Source organism: Leptonychotes weddellii, chromosome 9 (genome assembly GCF_054177405.1).
Source record: "Leptonychotes weddellii isolate Sample4059 chromosome 9, ASM5417740v2, whole genome shotgun sequence".
NCBI lineage: Eukaryota > Metazoa > Chordata > Mammalia > Carnivora > Phocidae > Leptonychotes > Leptonychotes weddellii.
In genome coordinates, this window is record NC_138377.1 from 110,640,772 (window position 1) to 110,661,013 (window position 20,242).

Sequence of the window (20,242 nt, forward strand, 5' to 3'; positions counted from 1 at the left end):
CAACATCTGAATTTGGGGAGGGGGGGGTCACAAATGTTCAGACCGTAGCAAACATTCAGGTTCTATGATATCGGTGTCACTGAGACATGTCTTTCTGCTGACCCTTTCTGCTCTGGCCACAGGCTCCCTCCCTGTGCAGGAGCCAGGGAAGCAAGCCACGTGTAGTTCCCTTTTCCTATGGTTTCCTGGGAGGAGTCAGAAGGGTAGGGAGGCAGTGAGGGGGTAGTGAAGGGAGGCTAGCATTAGTTTTGAGATTTGGCATTTTAGACATAGATCTTGAAGTTCCATCCCAACACTTTGTCTATGGCTGGGGGCGGGGAGGGGGGCGCGGGTGAGACCTGTACTTGGTCTTCATGCTCTGGACCAAAGAGTAGAGCAGAGATTGTTCCTGTATCAGTGTCTCTGTAGGGACACATAACATGGCAGCATTTAAGGCCTGTGGCAGTGGCTGAGCTAGGGCCCTGGGTGGGAGCCCTGCTGAGAGGGGTTGGGAGCTGAACCTCTGCCCAGGTCTGCGGGGCTGGCTGCCTCTCGCTTCCACCTGGCTCAGGGCTTTGCTTGATTCATTCTCAGGGGGGCCGTGTTCCTCACCCATCCAGGGACTCTTGTCTATTCCCCTGATGGTCTCTCTCCTGTGCTCCCTCCCTCACTGCTGCCTGACATGAGCCCCCTGGGAACCTGGCTGGCAGAATCCATCATTCCCGCCAACCCGGCTGGCATGGGGGAGGAACTGGAAGCTTCTGTCGGTAATAGGCTACCTTCTTCCCCTGCAACAGCATTAAGAGGCTGCACAACCCACTTTTCCTGTAATTTGCTCTTCTGCTCTTGTAATCCTGGGCTGGGTGATGTAATGGATGCCTCTATGTCCACCAGTCCCTGTAATGATTTCTTTTACAGGCCACGTTGAAGCTGGAGGCTCACCAGAAGTTTCCATTCGGTTCCTTGCCTTTCTCCCTTTGTATCACCCTTCCAATCCATCCTGAGGCTTTCTGAATAAAGCCGAGCAGCAAATTCTTGTTTTTGGCTCACGCTTTTCTCCAATTGAAAGCTCACTGTGTTTCCTTACAGAGAAACTTCGTGTTGAGTATCTCTGAGAACACTCTTACTCAGTTGATTACAACATTGCTGAACTTTTGGCAGAACATATGCTTATCCATTTAATTATCATTATTAAGTTTCTCTCCCACTCAAATTTTTGGCTTTACATATTATATCATTTTTGGCTGAGTGTCTGTGACTCGGGGGAGGGGGTCTATGGAAGGGTAAAAAGATACAATTACTCCTATTGACTATCATGCAGTGTATTTAAACCTTCCTTATATCCCAAGGATAAATAATTAAGAATTATCCATGCCACTAAGCAAATATTCCTTTCTTTACACCGATTTTTCTTTTTCTTTCCTGTTTCCCTTCTATTGTTTCTGCCCTCACCAAGGCTTACTCATGCCTCAATCACTTCCTACTTGGGTTAGAGATAGTTTTTGTTTCACCATTGGTCTAAGATGATGTCTTTTGAATATTCCAGCAGCCAGCCAGACAGCGGAACGACTGATTCTGGGCTCATAGGTTTTTTTTGCCACTCGTCTAAATGATGTCTTTTGAATATTCCAGCAGCCAGCCAGACAGCGGAACGATTGATTCTGGGCTCTGGGAGATAAATTTTTTTTTTAAAGATTTTTTTATTTATTTGACAGAGAGAGACACAGCGAGAGAGGGAACACAAGCAGGGGGAGTGGGAGAGGGAGAAGCAGGCTTCCCGCGGAGCAGGGAGCCCGATGCGGGGCTCGATCCCAGGACCCTGGGATCATGACCTGAGCTGAAGGCAGACGTTTAACAACTGAGCCACCCAGGCGCCCCTGGGAGATAAAATTTTAGTCATCTGCTTTACTCACCCATGAAGCAGACTGAAGGATTGACATCCAAATCATTCATTCAGATTTCCAAAGTGTTCGTTGTTCCAGTAATTACCATAATTCAAACTTCACCTGTTACGTATGCCTCCGTTTCCTTGGTGTATTTGTGGGCGACCATTTCCAAGTCACTGGCAGACACTAAAGGAGCTATGGATGATCCCTTTGTGGGAGCCCCAGGCCTGTATGCTTTCCCACCCAGATTCAGGGCTCACTCGCCCACAAACCCACCTGTCTCCAGGGCAGGATCTGTGATGCTATTGCAAGGACTCTGACCCCCTCAGGGTGCCCTGGCCTGAAAGGACCCCACATTTTCTCTGCTCTAACTCCCATTCCCTAACAACAAACTCTCTCGTTTACTCACCGCCATTCCCCACCAGGGTTCCCTGCTCTAAGCCTGCTTCCTAGGCTGTAGGCCCTGACCCAGAAGGCTGGAGCCAGAGATAGTCCATCATTCTCAGGGGGACCACGCTCTCCCTGAGCCTGGACCTACAGCTGTTGACATGTCTCCCAGGGACTGGGATCCTGAGAGTCTCTTCCTTCTATTTCTCCTCCAGGAAGTGGCCCTCAGCCTTTTCCTACCATTACCCACTTCCTCCTGGGCCTTGTCCCTGCTGTGGTGGGTGGGGCTACATACACACCAAAACGGTGTGCTCCCCCGCCCAAGTGTGGGATGTTCACTAGGAGACAGTCCCACCAGGACTACATCATCTACCTCCCTGGAGTCCAGGTGAGGCCATGTGACTAGTTCTTGCCAACACAATGGAAGCAGCCGAGCAGAGCATCACTTCTGGGTTGGGATCCTAAGAAGCCGATGGGAGTGCCCCATCCTCTTCTCTCCATTTGCCGACTACAGAAATAACAAGTCAAGGGACTGGAGACAAGGTGGGAGGGTCCCAGCCCTGATATCACATATGGAAGAAAGTCACCCATTGACCAAGAACGTCTGCCTTGGACCATTACATGAGCGACACGAAGGTCCCTTATGCTAAACCACTGAGAAGTGAGGGGTTGTTTGTTACAGCTACTGATGTAAACTTCACTTCTCCAATGGCCGTCTTCGGCCCCTTCCCCTCTGGAGCTGCCACCCACTTCCCCAAGGGGCTAATTTCCCCACAATGGTTGAGAGACCAGCACCCTGAGGGCGAGGGGTAGATCCAGTCTGGAGCTTCTACATTTTTTGGTGAGGTGACTTCTCCTGTGCCTTCGGGGTTATCCCCACTCAGTGCTTCTCTCCCCACACAGATGCCTGGTTGGTATTGCTCCGGGTGCTGTGAGGAGGCTGGGGCTCATTCCCCACTAGGGGTGTGGCGAGGCTATCTTGGAGTCAATGTCCCAGGTGCAAGTCTGCACCCCAGCTGCAGAGGTTCTTAGCCTGTCTCCACCTGAGTTTTTCCGCCTGCTCCGTGGCATCATGATGTCTACCCCGCAGGGAAACGGTGAGGCTTTCAGAGGACAAACTCCCCAAAGTACACAGAGCAGAGCGAGGGCTTGGAAAATGTTAGTGCCCTTCCACCCTCCACCCCCCTTTCCCACAGAGGAGAGTCAGACACAAAACTTTGTGTGGCTGAAAATCACCCAGAGAAACAAAGAGGGAAAACCCCCTAAGAACCCAAGTTGGCCAAGCCAGATAGGCAGGTCACTTCTGGCTGCACCCTTTCTGCTGGGGAGTGAGCTCAGCAAGGCTTGTAGCATTCCAGGGAAGTGAGCTGTCAGGGCCAGGGGTCCAAACGGCCTGTGCCTTGTCTGGAACGCCATCCCAGGCCCATTGCGACTGCTCATCAAACCCCCACACCACGCCAGGAGCCTCAGAAGGGGGTTGCAGGTGCTGCCGAGAGCCCGTGGGACCCCTTCGCATCCCACCCGGGCCCACTGCAGGACAAGAAGGAAGCTGTCCAGAGGGCTCTTTAAAAACAGCCCCACGACGAAGAAGGAACGCTCGTGCGCTGTTGGTGGGAATGCACACTGGTGCAGCCCCCGTGGAAAACAGCAGGGAGATGCCTCAAAGAGTTAAAAATAGAACCACCCTATGATAGGTCCAGCAATCGTACCATTGCCGAAAACCCACCCCGGTGCTCCGGACCCGAAATATGTAAGTCGGGGGCAGAGTTTGGTGATAAAGAGGAAAGATAGTTTATTACTTTGCCAGGCAAAGGAGGCTGCAAGCCTGCCCCGGATAAAAGGCAGAGGGGTTTTATAGGAAAACACAGGATCTGGGCGGTTTCGACAGGAATCTGCTACGTGCTGCGCTTAGGTCTTCAAGGTGGTCTCATGACTAGGGCTGGCTCGGGATCTGAGTCTCGTTATAAGTATCAACAACGATACCCAGTTCCTGGAACAAAGGACTGTACAGATAAACAAGTGAAGGGAAGGGGGAGGCTTCAAGAATGAGGAAGAAATGTATTCCGTCTAAAGTCAGGACTTGCTGAAAGATTAGTGAGCCCATCTTAATTTCCTTCCATTTTACATTTCTATAGCAATTTCAGGACTACTAGGTATTTGCCCCCAAAATACAAAAACACTAATTCAAAGAGATAGCTGCACCCCGATGTTTCTAGCAGCATTATCTGCGATAGCCAAATTATGGAAGCTGCCCAAGTGTCCATCAACAGATGAGTGGACGAAGAAGAAGCGGTATATATATACAATGGGATATTATTCAGCCATAGAAAAGAATAAGATCTTGCCATTTGTAACAACATGGATGGAGCTAGAAGGTATCATCATGCTAAGTGAAGTAAGCCTGGGCAGCCCAAATGGGGTGTCCCAAGGAAGGACGCCCCATGCCCTGCACTCGGTCAGCGTGTCCACTGGAGTCCAGGCACAGACGCCTGCTTGTTATCTGTCATCATTTCAAGCCTGTGACCTTCGTGGACATCCTTCCACCTGCATGCTGCTTTCTGTAAGTCTGTTCCCTCCTCCAGAAGGGTCAGCCGTCAGTGAGACACAGCCAAGGAACCGAAGCCCACCGGATGTGACCTTGAATACTTAGTGACCTTGAAGAGTGATTCAGGACCTCTCATTGAAAATGGAGTCAGGTACTGTACGATTATGTTGGACCTCCACCCTCCACCAGACCCTGACCGCCTTGGAATGTCAGCCAAGGGAAGCTGGATTGGGGGGAAAGCTGATTAGCATTTGGAAACCCTGGCACTCACTAGTGAAGTCACCATTTCTTTATATATAGGGTCACTTGGGGATCTCAGGGTGGCCATCACCCCTCCCTTCCTAGCAGGGTGGTCAGTGTCGAGGAGTGAGGGGATATGTAAAAACCTCCATTTTTGCTCCACGTGGATGCTTCGTCTTCCCCAAAAGACTGGCTGGGGTCTCCCTCTGGGGCCAGGCCCTGAGAACCTCCTGAGGCCAGCTTCTAAAGATTTTATTTCTTTATTTGACGGAGGGAGACACAGCGAGAGAGGGAACATAAGCAGGGGGAGAGGGAGAGGGAGAACAGGCTTCCCGCTGAGTAGGGAGCCCGATGTGGGGCTCGATCCCAGGACCCTGGGATCATGACCTGAACCGAAGCAGACACTTAATGACTGCGCCACCCAGGTGCCCCCTGAGGCCAGCTTCTAGAGGAAAAAGGGAGAAACTAACTTCTGATGCCTCTTTTCTGGAAAGATGAGCCCAGACTCTATTCCAGATCCGCATGGCAAAATCATGAGCATTTGTTATGTATGACTAGAGGAAACCCTTCCTGTCCCTTCTTCTCTGCAGAGAGGTGCACTATCCCTTGAGCCCCAACACCTCCAAAGTGGCCCACACCCTAGCCAGCTCCCCCAAATTAAAGGGATAGGTCGTATTTTCAGCAGAGGAAAGGGAGAGGCGAGTATGTGGGAACTCTGCAGGACAAGGGTGGGGACAAAAGGGACTACCAGGAGTGGAACCAGGAGACCTGCTCCCCCAGGACCCCTTAGTAAAATGTCAACTGCAGCAGGGTCCACAGCAATCCAACCCTGCCTGCCCAGCTGCCCCCCCCCGCAAGTGACTTACACATTTACAAAAGACTCTAATAGTATCCACAATAAAAGATTCCACAAAGAAATAAGATTTGGGGTTTGAAGCCAGTACAATTCTTAGTCTGGAAATGTCAATTGCTTCTAGACCCAATCCTTCATTACAATATCCTACCCTGCCTGACAATAAAATGCAAATGGAAAGCACTCTTGATTTGTCGATGCTGCAAAACAATCAGATTCAGAGTTTTTTGACAAAAGCAAAATGCTCAGGTGGTCCCCGGCTAATTCAACGACACCAAAGGCTGCATTACCAAACAGCAGTGAAGGAGAAAGGACTGAACTTGAGTGAGCGAATCCGTTGCTGGGGATTCCCCAAGGAATCCTGGCTTCTCCTTCCCCCAGGAGGTACCTGTCCACCCTTGAAGGCAAGACACTTGACTGGAAAGTGCCTCCAGTTATGGGTAGGAGTTTACACCCCGGACAGCTCTCGGTGTCCCTGAGTGTAATGTCTGGCCTCGTGCCTCAACTTTCTCAATTTGTAACCGACAGAGAGCCAACATTCGGGGAGGACATGCCACGCAGTGTGGGAAAGGCGGGGCGAGGATCCTGTGGGCATCCACGCTGTATGAAGCTCGGCAGTGGGAGGGTAAGTGGGCACAATCCTTTGCTTCCGTGACAGCATCCTCACCCCCACTTCCTGGGCAGCTTCTCTGTCCCCCCATAATCTGATGATGGTATGCGAAGGCCTAAAGAGAATGGGTTGTGTTGCTGCCAGGAGACTTTGCAACATTTTAATCATCGCGTACTCACCAAGTGTTGCAACACGATGGTCATTATTCATTCATTCTCTTAAGGACTGCTAAAAAAAGAAACAGCTAGCCCCAAATGGAGTCTTTTGCCCCTCTACAACAGCAAAGGAGACTTAATTACAGTTTCGACTGATCCCAGGAATGCAACCTTTTAAGAGTCAATCTGTTAAAAGTCTCCTGATCAGCACTAGTGAAGTCAAATGCATGATTAAAAAAAAAAAAAAAAATCCCGCTGTTGCCTTCTCCCCCAAAAGAAGATGATCTGGCCTGGCCTAATCCTTTCTTATCTGTTGCTAATAACTCCTTGCCTTCCATTTTGCATGACTCGTGGGAGCATCTCTCTGGTTGCTAGATGGGATGCGGCTGGATTCATGAATCCCTTAATAAAGCCAATTAGATCTTCCAGTTTACTTGGTTGAATTTCCTTTTTTTTTTTTAGAACTTCGTGGTGAGCACCAGGTGCTGCATGAACAAGACACACAGGGCCCATGACCATGAAGTACATAGTCTGCGGGTGGTAGAGTCCCATGAGCAGGGAATAAAGAGACCCCACCGCATCTGGGGGTCAGAGGAGGCTTCAGGCGGACCGGGAGGTCTCCGTTGAGGCCTGCAGAATGTCCAGCATTGGATGCGGGCAGAGTGTGAAGTGGGGTGGGCGCCCAGGCCACCCTGTGTCGCAGGCACACGGGGAGGGGGCCGAGCACAGGCCAACACAGAGTTTGAACTTCACCCCAGGGGCAACGTCAGGACACAAAGTTGGCATGGGAATGCCACGTGGGTCAGCTACGGGTATCGTGGAACCTAAGACAATATCAGTTTGAAACCACAATCCATTTCAGAAATGTTAAAATATGAAAAAACGTACATATTAGAAATATGAGAAAAGGAAGTTCGGTCCATTGCACGAAGCGAAAATAACGTCAGTTCAAAGCAGCACAAGCAGCCGGGGTGTGGACAGCGCCCCCAGGGAACTCAAGGCAGGGGCTGGGGAGGAAAGGGCACATGTATGGAGCACCGCTCGGGGGAGGTGACCTTGGCCTCCTCATTCCCTTCCCTCAGCACTTTTGTTCAGGCCAACCCAGATAAAAGTAAACCTCAAGAGGGGACTTAAAGTAAAAAATAGATAAAGAAATACGTAAAGAAATAAATAATCCAGAAAAGGTTTTCTGAGCACGATGTGAAAGCAAAAGGAAGTGTGTTTTCTCTGAGAGGGGCATTTATGCTTATGAGACCTCCCACGCTCCCACCATGGAGCTGCCTTTCTAACCCCCAACTAATAGCACCCCTAAACCATCTCCTGCTCTGTCTCGCCCCCGCCCCCAGCAGGTGTCCTGCCCTCCCCTGGACACTGGGCATTCGCACACCCTCCTTCCCTGTTGGCATTTTACCCCCTTTGTTAACGTCTCTGAAATCACCATGCCTCTTACAATGGATGTGTATATACATTGAAGGTGATGGTGTTTTTCCCCCCTGAAAAGTCATTAAACTGATGGGGCACCTCATAACCATTTACAATCTGGAGCCTTGGGCTCTAGAATATTCAGTAATCCACAGGCCAGGCAGATCAGGCCATAGCAACTGTGTGGTTTATTTAAAAAAAAAAAAAAAATAGGGCACTTGTGCTTCCTGTTTTTAAATCCTGCTATCTCCAACTGTCTCCCCTTTTTGCTGATGTGCACAATGAACCACTAATAAACAAACTCCAACCTCTATTGGGTAATTCCTCTTAAAAAGAAAAACACAATGGGGGAGTATCTGGATGGTTACAGGAATTGGAGACACAGATATTTTCGGGAGTGGCTGGCTTTGCATCCAGGCTTCACCATACGGTCGGTTTTCGCAGAGCGAGAAATGACCTCGGCAAAGCAAGGTCAGGCATTTGGCTGGTTGTGGTTTGCTCGCCTGCCGGCCGTCATTTGACGATGCCTTTGACACACAGCGTCTTCATCGTCTTCACTGCGGCCGCTGTCCAGATGTGGAAACTGAGTCTTGGGGACGGAGGGGGCTACCTGAGGCCACACAGCACGGAGGTGTGCGATTCGGACTGGAACACAGGTGCACCTAACTCCGCGCAGAGCCCAGAGACCCCCGAGGGGCACAGCACCTGGGGCTTTAACCCACGATGCAAATCAGCTTTCCTCAACCCCCATCCCAGGAGAAACTGGCATGCATGTGTAGGGGATAAAGAAACTTCCTTCTTTCCTGCAGGATTCTTCCAGCTGGTTTTGGAATTAAATTGACATGAGACAGATTAACAGGAGAAAAAACCCCCAAGGTTTATTATGTGCACACAGAGGTGCAATAATAAAATCGAGACCCAGAAGAAAAAACCAGTGCAGGCAGTTTTTATGCATTTTAGACAAACAGACAATACGCTGGTGAGGAACTGACAGGATAAAGAAAACAGATGTTTGGGAGCTTTAATTGGTAAGGAATTCTAAGCGCAATTTGGACTGAGGTGGTAGTTTAGGGGGGAAAAAACCCAAAACGATAAAAAACACGGTTTGTTTCTCCAGCTTTCTCGGTTTTATTTTTTTTTTTTTAAGATTTTATTTATTTATTTGAGAGAGAGAGAATGAGAGACAGAGAGCATGAGAGGGAGGAGGGTCAGAGGGAGAAGCACACCCCCTGCCGAGCAGGGAGCCCGATGCGGGACTCGATCCCGGGACTCCAGGATCATGACCTGAGCCGAAGGCAGTCGCTTAACCAACTGAGCCACCCAGGCGCCCCAGCTTTCTCGGTTTTAAAGTCCCTGTGTCTGGTCATAAGGATGTCTTTTTCCTTCTTAGTACAAAAAGGGTACTTTTTATATGGGGGATTTCTTGCCTGCTTTCAGGGGGACAGAGGAGGGTCTGAGTGTCCTCGGGCCGGCTGTTTTCCCAGTAGCTTCAATTCAAAAGAATCAATACGCCATTGTGGCACATTTTGGGACAGTCTGCTCTGGGTCCCTACGCATGATTCACTTCCCAGCTGCACAGCACTTCTGTGTTCAAGAAGGGTCCCTGGGTGGGGGTCAGATCATGAGACTTTTCTTTCTTTCCATGTCTGCCCCCAACTGTGTGCTGGGAATGGCCCCTTGACAGAGCTCATCACTTTCTGGTGCCTTCCAGATACTAAAACTGTTGAGGTCCAGGCTGAAAAGTCAGCCTCCTGCCTGGCTCGCCTCGGCCCAGCCCAATCGGCCCAGCCCAACTAACGCTTCTTCCCTTGGAGGTGGAAAGAGCAGGAGCCGTCTTTCCTTCACCCCACCATCTGTCCCCCTTCTCCAGCCCCTGAGGCTGAGGCTGGGGTGATGATCAGGGACGTGTCGGGATCACACTTTGGTTTGTTCTGCTTCTGTCCCATTCGAGGACCTGGAATGGGGCAGGGGTAGTGTCCATAATCCTGTAAATCCCCATACAAATCTCAGGCAGGAACAGGTTCCAATACCTGGGTCCGGGGTTCCCCCAACTCCATATCGTGCCATGGGGGCTGGTGGTCCCACGGCACAGCAAGCAGCCAGCTGAGCAGACAGGGACAGGTCCCCTCTCTTGGGCACCCTGGACTCCAGGAGGAATATACCCATTTCCCTCACTTGGCTGGGGTGGGAGAAAGCACCAGTGCTGCCCCTCCCCCATGAAGCTGCCAATACAACTTTGACCTTTCCCTCCTGCCCTCCAGTCCACTCTTCTTACAGACTGGGGGGCAGGGTGATTGCAGTGCCAGAGAGCTGACGGTTCCCTGTGGTTCTGGCAGCTGTTAGGAAGCCCTCGGGGAGCTCCCTTTCTATTATCTTCCATTTGTGGATGTGGCCTTGAGCCAGAGCCCAGCCAGGGCCTGTGGGGAAAGCCTTCCGACACGCTGTTAAAAAGGAGGGGATTGGGGGCACCTGGGTGGCTCAGTCAGTTAAGCGTCTGCCTTCGGCTCAGGTCATGATCACAGGGTCTTGGGATTGAGCCCTGCATTGGGCTCCCAGCTCAGCGGGGAGTCTGCTTCTCCCTCTGCCTCTGATCCTCCTCCTCCGATTGTGCTCTCTCTCTGTCTCAGATACATAAATAAAATCTTAAAAAAAAAAACAGCACCCCTGCGACGTCAACAATGCCAAAGAGCCCACCAGAAACTTTTGTGTCCCTGGTCTGAGTGGAAAGAATGACTCCCAGTGAAATGTGCCAAGATGGCTTCCATCAAAACCAAACCCCCAGTGGCCTGTCCTTTGAGGCACATCACCTGGGCTCTGCATGAACCATTTCGAAACAACCACAGTGATGCCGGCCAAGGGCTCAGTTAGACCAAGTGCAGCGCTCCCTGGCCCAGAAAGGAGACTCTGAGAGTGTCCAAGATGGACAGACATGGGCCACCATCCCACCTTCACCGCTTCCTCACCATGTGACTTTGGGCAAGTCACTTAGCCCCTCCATGCCTCGGTTTCTTCATCTTTACCCTGTGGTACTAGAGTGCCCGCCTGGTAGAGTCATGGTGCAGGCTTAAATGAAGTGAAGAATATATAGAGACAGACATGCTGTACCCACGCACGTGCACTGCAAAGAGCTTTCAAGAAGCACACTTCCGGGCCATTGGCAGCCCCGTGAGATCATCTAGTGCCGGGGAGGAGATACAGTGCAAGGGGAAGGCCGTACTTCGAGAGCTCAGGGCAAAGCGGATGCCAGCACTCAGGCCTCTTGCCCCTCCCCGGGGAACTCTGCACCCCCCAAGGAGCCGGGCACATACACACCCTCATGCTTTCTCTTCAGCAGCCCCCAATACTTCTCCTTGTCAGGAAAGATGAATTTCTTTCATACATGAGCTTCTTATTTCACAGAAAGGAAACAATTTAAAAACGGCATCTAGAAATGGCCACTTAGGTGGGAGCAGAGATATCTAATGATCCTCCATCCTCCACCTCCCCATCCATATTTCTGAGATAGTGTGTATGTGGGGGGCGGGGGGAGCGGGGTGTGTGTGTACGTGTATGTGTAAATGCAAACAAGTCTGAGTCACAGAATTTAAAACCTAAGGAAGGGGATTTTCAAGAAAAGGCTCCTTAGCTCCAACTCCGTGGGACTAACCAACGTGGGCCGTCTATTTACTTTGTTATTCAGCTGTCGGCCTGAGAGATGAAAGATGGGATTAAAGACGGGGGGTGGGGGGGGGGCGGTGCGGGGGGCAGAAAGAACCACCATGTTGTAATGACATAAAGAACAAACAGGGCTGGCCAGGCCTTGCCTTCCATGGGGCGTGTAGGTGGCCTCACCTCTCTTCAACTGATGTAAATGGACGGGCAAAGAAATGCCAAGTCGGTTAGAATGCCCTGAATCACCAAATACGGGCTATTTCCTGGAAGGGACCCCAGCGTTTCCCAGCCTCTGCCGAGTGGCCAGATGTTTTCCTCATTAAGGCTTTCCTAGGGTAGAAATGATTCTTGCCTGTTGAATCCTCAAGTAGATTAGCAGTCTTTCTGCAAGGCCTGGGAACTGTCTACTTTCAACTGCCTTCAGAGACGAAACTTTTTAAATGGATGCTAGTACACAACATTGTCAGTGCAACACATTTCCTGAGAATGTTTACCCTGAATCCAGCCTCGCTGTCAGGCTGGCTTTGAGTTTACAGGAAATTCCAAAAGTAGATGAACAAGCGAAATGACACCAGGAATAAACAGTCATGCAAATCCTGATTATGGGACATTCTCCCCGGCAGCTCCTCTATATTCTTTAATGTCACGAGATTAAAAATAAATCAATAATAAGGTAGGGGGTATTGTTCTAGACCCAAAGAGACCACAGGGAGACGATCAAATGCAACGTGTAAACCTCGATTAGATCCTGATTAAAAGTAATACCAAAAGAATTAAAACAGACATTCTTGTGGCAATTGGGGAAATTTGAATACAGACTGGATATTACATTAGATTCTGGAATTACCATCATTTTCTGAGGAATGATATTGGGAGCATATTTATGTTGAAGAATGTCTGTAATCTTGGATACAGGGTGAATTATTTAGGGGTGAAGTGTCATGATGTCTACGACTTACTCTTAAATGGCATGAAAAGATACGTATGTATAGCCACGTAGAGACAAAGCAACGATGTTCAAATCTTCACAAGTGTTGGACCTACATGGAGCTATTTCATTGTATCATTTCGCAACTTTTTTGTTTGAAAATTTCATATTTAGGGGCGCCCGGGTGGCTCAGTCATTTAGCGTCTGCCTTCGGCTCAGGTCATGATCTCAGGGTCCTGGGATCGAGCCCCGCATCGGGCTCCCTGCTCCGCGGGAAGCCTGCTTCTCCCTTTCCCACTCCCCCTGCTTGTGTTCCCTCTCTCGCTGTCTCTCTCTCTGTCAAAAAATAATAAAATCTTTAAAAAAAAAAAAAAGAAAATTTCATATTTAAAGGCCAGGGATAGAAACAAAGCAAGCAAAAGAAAAATAGACAATGGAGAAAACAAAAATAAATGAAAGGAGAACTGTTTTCAAAAGTAGAAAAAACAATTGTTTTTTAAGTCGGGGAAAAATACATTGTACTTAGAAGCCATGCATTCCACTCCTCTGTCTTCTGAAAAACACAGTGGAAGACCATTGCCAGCACGTACAGACGCACAATAACACTCCCAGCAGCAAAGCGAGGAAACAGGACCAGCATAAAATCCCCGTGCGGCTCGTGGTGACTTCTCAGGAGGATGGGGGAGCACAGACGCCGGTGAACGTTCCCGTCGCTATTCCAGTTCTCGGGCTGCGTGGAGGCTTGATGACTGTAACATACTATGAATAAATGAATAAATGAAACGGAGGCGGGCCATGCACAGACTGACGACGACAGGTCAAGCATCAAGTAAAACAAAATACCGCCCAGTGTCCGGGAACAGTAAGAAAATGCTCTCATGGTGGAGTCTCTGGTCCTCCGGACACTGAAGCAAAATAATTGTACTCAATAAGTAATATTTCCATTCATCTGCTGATTTATCCAGGTATATGGTGTGTATATATGGATAAATAAATATACATAGAAAAATATATACATAGATCAATATATATATATCTGTATATAGATATTTGTGTGTGTAAATATATACATTGTATATGTGTATATATATATATATACACACACACACATTGAGGATCTGCTATATTCCAGGTATATAGTATGTGTGTGTATTTACTATATATAAAAATATATTTAATGTATTTATAAATATATATATAAATATATATATAAATATATTTCATGTATTTATAAATATATATATTTATAAATATATATCATGTATAATTTAATTTATATATAAATATAGTGTCACATATTATATATTTATGTATAATTTATTGAGGGTCTGCTATATTCCAGATATATAGTATGTGTGTATTTACTATATATAAAAATATATTTCATGTATTTATAAATATATATAAGTGTATTTATTTATATATAAGTGTGTATACATTTATCACATATAATTTATATATATAAACATAGTATTACATATTATATATAATTTATTGAGGGTCTGCTATATTCGAGGAATATAGTACCATATGTAGAGTTATGATATATGCAAATATATGGTATATACTTACTGAGTAATATATGTATAGTAAGTATACATATGGTATATACTTACTGAGGCTCTAGGCATATATATGTAGGTCAAATGCTATGAAGAAAAGCATAAGACATATAAAGGGGCTTGGGGGCAAGGAGCATGACCTTCTGGCCAAGGGGCTGGAGGCGAGCTCTCTGAGGAGGTCTTTTGGCCAGGCCTGGAATGACTGAACTAGCTGCCCTGTGTTCTCGGAGGAGGAGTATTCCTGGCAGAGGAACAGTTAAGTGCAAAGGAAGGTTCTAGGGCAGGAGTGTGCTCTGTGTGTCGGGGAACACAAGAGGTCAGAGCAGCTCCAGTGAAGTGAAATGGGTCCGAGAAGGTTTGGAAGCCATGATAAACACCTCAGAGTTGTGTTGGAAGCAATCAGTGGGTTTCAAGCAGGGAAGTGATCTATCTGATATGTGTTTTTAAAGGTGAAAGCTGAGTGATTCCCTTGAACAAGTGAACCAGAACAGTATTATGTCCATGAAGGCAGGGGTGATATTCAAAACACTGAGCAACTTGCAACTGTGCTGACCAATCAGAACGGACCCTGGTCCTGGCACAAGCGCCAGGTGCTTGAGAGCCCCTGTGGGCCAGGTGGCCAGTCCTGGAGCTGCTGGATCTGGGTGAGGTCTCTGAGGTTGAGGAGGAGGGGATTGGAGGGCCAAGAGAGCGCTTGTTTGTCCATCTGTATGGAAGTAGTCAATATTTTAACAGAAGAACGAGTAAATACACACTGTATAAAGGTACAGTGAATAGCTAGGATTGAGCTGGAAGTTTAAGGAAACACAATCAAGGTCATCAATGAGCAGATCTACTTCCCTTTATCCAAGGTAAATAAGAATCACCCATCCATCCATCCATCCATCCATCTGTCCATCCAGCTATGCAAGAATTTGTAGTTTTTGAACTACTGGTAGATGTCAAATACTGTTTTCGTGTTGGGATCTGTCCGCGAATAAGACAGGCAATGTCAGCAAATCTCATGAAGTTTATATTTTAATGTAGACAGACTATAAACAGATACATGTCAAGCAAATTTCAGCCTGAGAAAATAAAAGCTCTTGATGATATAGTGGTTGGGAAGCAGGTGGGATATTTTAGAGTCAAGAAAGAAATGAGTAAGAACGAGATAACATAAAAGAATTAGTTCCTGCTATCTCTCCAACTCCTAGGAAAGTACTCCATACATGGAAGTTGCTTGATACACATTGGTTGGAAGAAAAAAATGAATGTGGAATTTATTTAGCCATTAACAAGAATTAGGCATAACTACACATGGTAACATGAAAGGGTCTCTACTTGTAGAGGTGAGGAAGCTGCAGAGTGGTTACTTTGTAAAACTAAATGCACATATAGATGCACAGACTTGGAAGAATCCACACAACACGATCAACATTGAGAGGGAATGAGAAGGTGTTTTCACTTTTTACTTAATATGTCCGTTTATTGTTTGCATTTTAAGAGTAGATAATTCGTTTTGAAATAACAAAGCTCTTCGAAGCACGCACACAATGATTCTGCGTATCAGAGGGGTGACCTGGAATGAGGCATGAATACTGGTGAATAATTGATCCAGTCAGGAAACCTACATAGTCACTTGACAGGTGATGATCCTTGTATGGTGTGGGCAAAGCAGGTTCACTCACACTCAATGCCATCAGCCAGGCTCCCTGATGCTCCCCAGGGCCTCTCCGCGCCCAAGGAAATACAGGCATAGAATATGTTACAGTTTCTAATGCACCTGTGTGCTACGGCAGAAACAAGAGGCAGAACGGAGTAAGAGCAGAAAATAAAGAAGAAAAAGTATTGCCAAGTTTCAAAGGACAGCATCCTGGTGGCATCGCTGAAATGGATGCCAGGAACTACTGGCATTTAAACAATCCAGACCTTCACCTCGGAGGAAGTTCAGCAATGCTGATCCCACGAGACCTGTCAATCCAGGTGAATTTTGTCGCTGGTTTACAACGAAAAGAAGAACAACGAAAGGAAGAGGTCTCACCCTGGAGAGACCTGCTGCATGGTGGGGATATAAAAACCTTAAAAACAAAGGCACCTCGTGCAGATTTTTGTGGAAGGATTAGAGAACAAACAAGCATGCCCTCCCTAAATTCTCCTGGGCAGTGCTGGCCCGAGAGCCCCATCTCGGAAAGCTGCACACAAAACATGGGGAGGCGGGATGCCGGCAGGAGAGCGTCCAGGGGTGAGGGCTCCCTGACCCTAGAGGCTGAGCAGGCGAATCACGTGGCTCCTAAAAGACCCTGTAATTTTCAGTTGACTAATGGGGGGCGGGGGGAGAATCAACATGTGAATCACCTTTCAAGTACTTAATTTAATTAGACAAGGAAAATGAGGCTTCTTTAACATTCTTCCTTGGCATTAACTTCTGTCACAAAGCAGCGTAGCCTAATTGGTAAAAGTGAAAAAGAGATTACCGAGGCTTAAGCTTATTTATCACAGCTGCTGCACTTTTACAAAGTGAGTTTTATGGTGCTAAAACCCTCCACCAGGGCAGTACGGACCCCGGAGCATGGATTCCAGTCTTTTCATAAAGCACCTCTAATAAGCCGCAGTAATAGGATGGGTGGGTGGGGAGGGGAGTATATTAAACACACAACCCGGCTGGGGCTCACAGCTTGGTCTGCTGCCCTAGGTGCCCATTCTTTCCCCTCCTGTCTTCTCTGTCCCTTTAGAATCATACAGTATGGCAGGTCAGGGAGCCCTTAGCTCACCTCCTCTCATCCCGGGCAAATGACTTGCCCTGAGTCACACTGCCCTTTACCAGCAAAGCCAGATCCACCCAGGCCACGTGAGTCCCAAGTCCTGGATCTTTCTGCCTTTAGCAAGCTAATCAGAAAGAAGGCGGAGCTGGATCTCGGGAGCTAAAATTAAGGGTGTTCTGCAGCAGCCCCTTATCCGCTGTTCTTCTTGGTCCTTCCAGTTTTCCATCGTGCTGGTAATTTTCGCGCACCGTCTCTTCTCTCCAAGGGCCTAAACATTCGGAAGGCAGGCTCCTGATCCCACTCCTCTTGGATTACTACTGTAGGGCACCATCTTTAGGAGGCACTGGATACAACTGTGGGAAAGAAAGAAACCTCTCCCTGTTCATAGCCACGCTAACTGATGGAGTGTTTCCTCAACTCCACGGACTAAAGCATGAGAGTGGATGTTTGCAATGTGTCAAGATCTTATGTCGGAATCCAAGATCTGAGGAAAAACTAGAGCCAGCCCACAAAGAACTTGCGATCAAGCTGGCAAGATGACAATTTTTCTTTTTGTTTTTGGGGAAAATATCAACACGAAGACTCAGAGAATACTAGCACAAACACCCATGCACTCACGACTCTAAATTCTGCACATCTAAATTTTGTCGTATTCACTTGGTCTTCCCACCCAAACCAGACAAATAAAACTGATAGAACAGCAGGCCAGGATTGTCTGTGTTCCTGGACCGAAGGCCAGGGATTCAGCTGCACGTTCCTTTAGAAAAATACTTAGTTAGGCAAGCAGGAGATACAGGGATTGGAGAATAGCAATGCTGCAATCCTTCCAAGGGTTTGAAGACCCTGAATATTTTATTAAACACCTCCTCCTGATGAAGGAGTTCCAGCCCCCCTCTACCTTACATTTACATGGGCTGCACCATTGTCAGGAGGAGGCTACATAGTGGATGGACAGGGCAAGTCACCTGCAGCCACTGTCCCAAGACCTACTGCGGCCAGGCTTTGGAGCAAGGGGTAGGCTGAGCCTCCCTCGAGAACCTCCCTCAGAACACCACTATTGTCCTTGCTACCTGTGTCCCAACCTGCTCCCCCACCCCCAAGGCCATCTGCCCCTCGAGACTGGCCCCTTGAGAGTGATACTCATTACTTGTCCCAAGTCCTGGGTTGTGTGTAGCAGCCTATTGTTCTGTGAGGATCAACTTTGGACACCGCCTTTCCTTCACGCTGTTTTTCCACTTTCCGATGGGAATCATCAAACATTACCTATGTGCAGCTTTTTGAATAACAATTCTACACTCAACTGAACTGTTCCAAAAACACGGTGGGAAGGGGGAAGGAACAATGCGGATTCTTCGTGTTAGCGGGTAGATGCCATAGAGAGGACTTCATTTTGGTGGCCCTCAGAGTGGCTCCTGGACCAGCAGCATCCCACACAAAGCTACACTCATCTGAAGATTTTTTTTTTTTTTTTGTCTTAAAGCAGGTACCACCAGCTCAGTCCCCAAGAAACCCACGTTCCCTCCGGGGCTAGGAAAGGATCTGTGGGTGCTGGTGCAGGCTGCACCCAGCCTCGACCTGGCATCTGCCGTCAGCTCTTGGGCCAACCCGGCCGATGCTTCTTTCCATCTTCGGGACACGCCACCCACAGGCTGCCTCGTGGGTAGTGCCAGGCGCATGGGGGCCGAAGCAGCGAGAGTCACTGTCTCCCCCACCCCAGAGTAGGCTAGGACTGCCATTATCAATGTCGGGCAGACATACACTTCACGGGCTGCTGAACTAAGTTGAAGAACAATAACAGCAAGACTCCCGAACTACAGGCTACTGGTTTTGTCTCTGCCCAACTTGCAAAAGATCACTGGACACATAAAGGCCCAGACGTAGAGTCAGCTTGTAATGCGGCGGGGGTGGGGTCGGGGGCTGGGTGGAGGTGGGATTTGTGTTCTTTGTTAGCACAACACACAGACAACCATTCAGGCTGGCCCATAAAATAAGGCGACCTGGTGCACACGTGGTTTCTGAGAATCTCTAGAAGTACGTTAGTCACAACTCATGGACCAGGAGGTAGGTGGTTTCTGTAACAGCTCATGGTGACTTCTGGAGTTTTCTCTCTTCTCTCTTTTGCCATGCAGAAAGCCTGAATACCCACCTGCAGGGGATCTCAGTGAGGTCTCTTGACCAGCAGCATCAGCATCTCCTGACCTCTCGCTGGAAATGCAGATTCTGGGGCTCTGCCCCAGACTTGCTGCATCAGAAACTCTGGTAATGGGGCTTAGCAGTATCTCAATGAGCCCTCCAGGGGATTCTGATTCTCACTCAAGTTTGAGACCCACTTGGACTAAGGTATACAGTGGAGTTCCATAATTCCACACTTCCAAGAATGGTGCACAGCTTGAATTTAGAATATGGATGTCCTTGGCCAGGCAGAGCCCTACCTGATTTCCACACAGTGTGGCCTCCCCACACCAGCCTTGCTTATTTCTCCCCACATCCCCACACCACCCTGTTATCTCTTATCCATCCCCTGGGCTCTGACACCAGCTGGCTCCTGAATGCTTGCACGATGCTGGCCCCTCAGCCTAGGCATTCCAAAAAATACGCATTGAATGAGTAAGCGGTCCTCAACTGGATCATTTTTGAACTTTCCCAGGACTTTGTGAACAGGCTCAGTAAAGACCACGGGGGTGGAGTCTGAACGTTACATAAGGGATCTCCCATGCAGAACTCAACTGGGTTCCACTGTTAGGAACACCAAGGAAGTCCTCTTAGGAAGGAGCTTTTTCGTATGGTTTCCAGGGGTGCGGTCTGGCTGGAGGAATATCTCAACTTCGGTATCATGAGAAGATGAGCTTCTACTAAGTAGGCATTTTATTATTATCCACTAAAACACAAGGCGATTAAAGCACTTTTTAATTTTAAAAATTATTAAATGGGGAAGGAAGTAAGAGTATCGGTTAATCTCAGGTCAGTTTTTTTTTTCTTTTTCTTAAACCCTCTAATAAGTTCCTAAACATCAAGCATTTCCATGAAGCTAGCCAGTTACTTAATTATAGACTTGGTGAGTAAGTGCTTCTACAGAATTCTCAAAGGGATTGCCAGGATCCTCGTATAATATAGGGTTTAGATGTTCCACACCGGAGCCTATATACTAGCCCTTTTATCTTAAGGCAAAAAGGTGCCCGGGAGAGGATGCAACGCGGGGTTACACACCTTGGGGAGCCAGCCCGGCTCAAGGCTGAGGCAAGCCACCGAAGGCTGCACACCGAGGCACCAGCAGCCCCGCCCT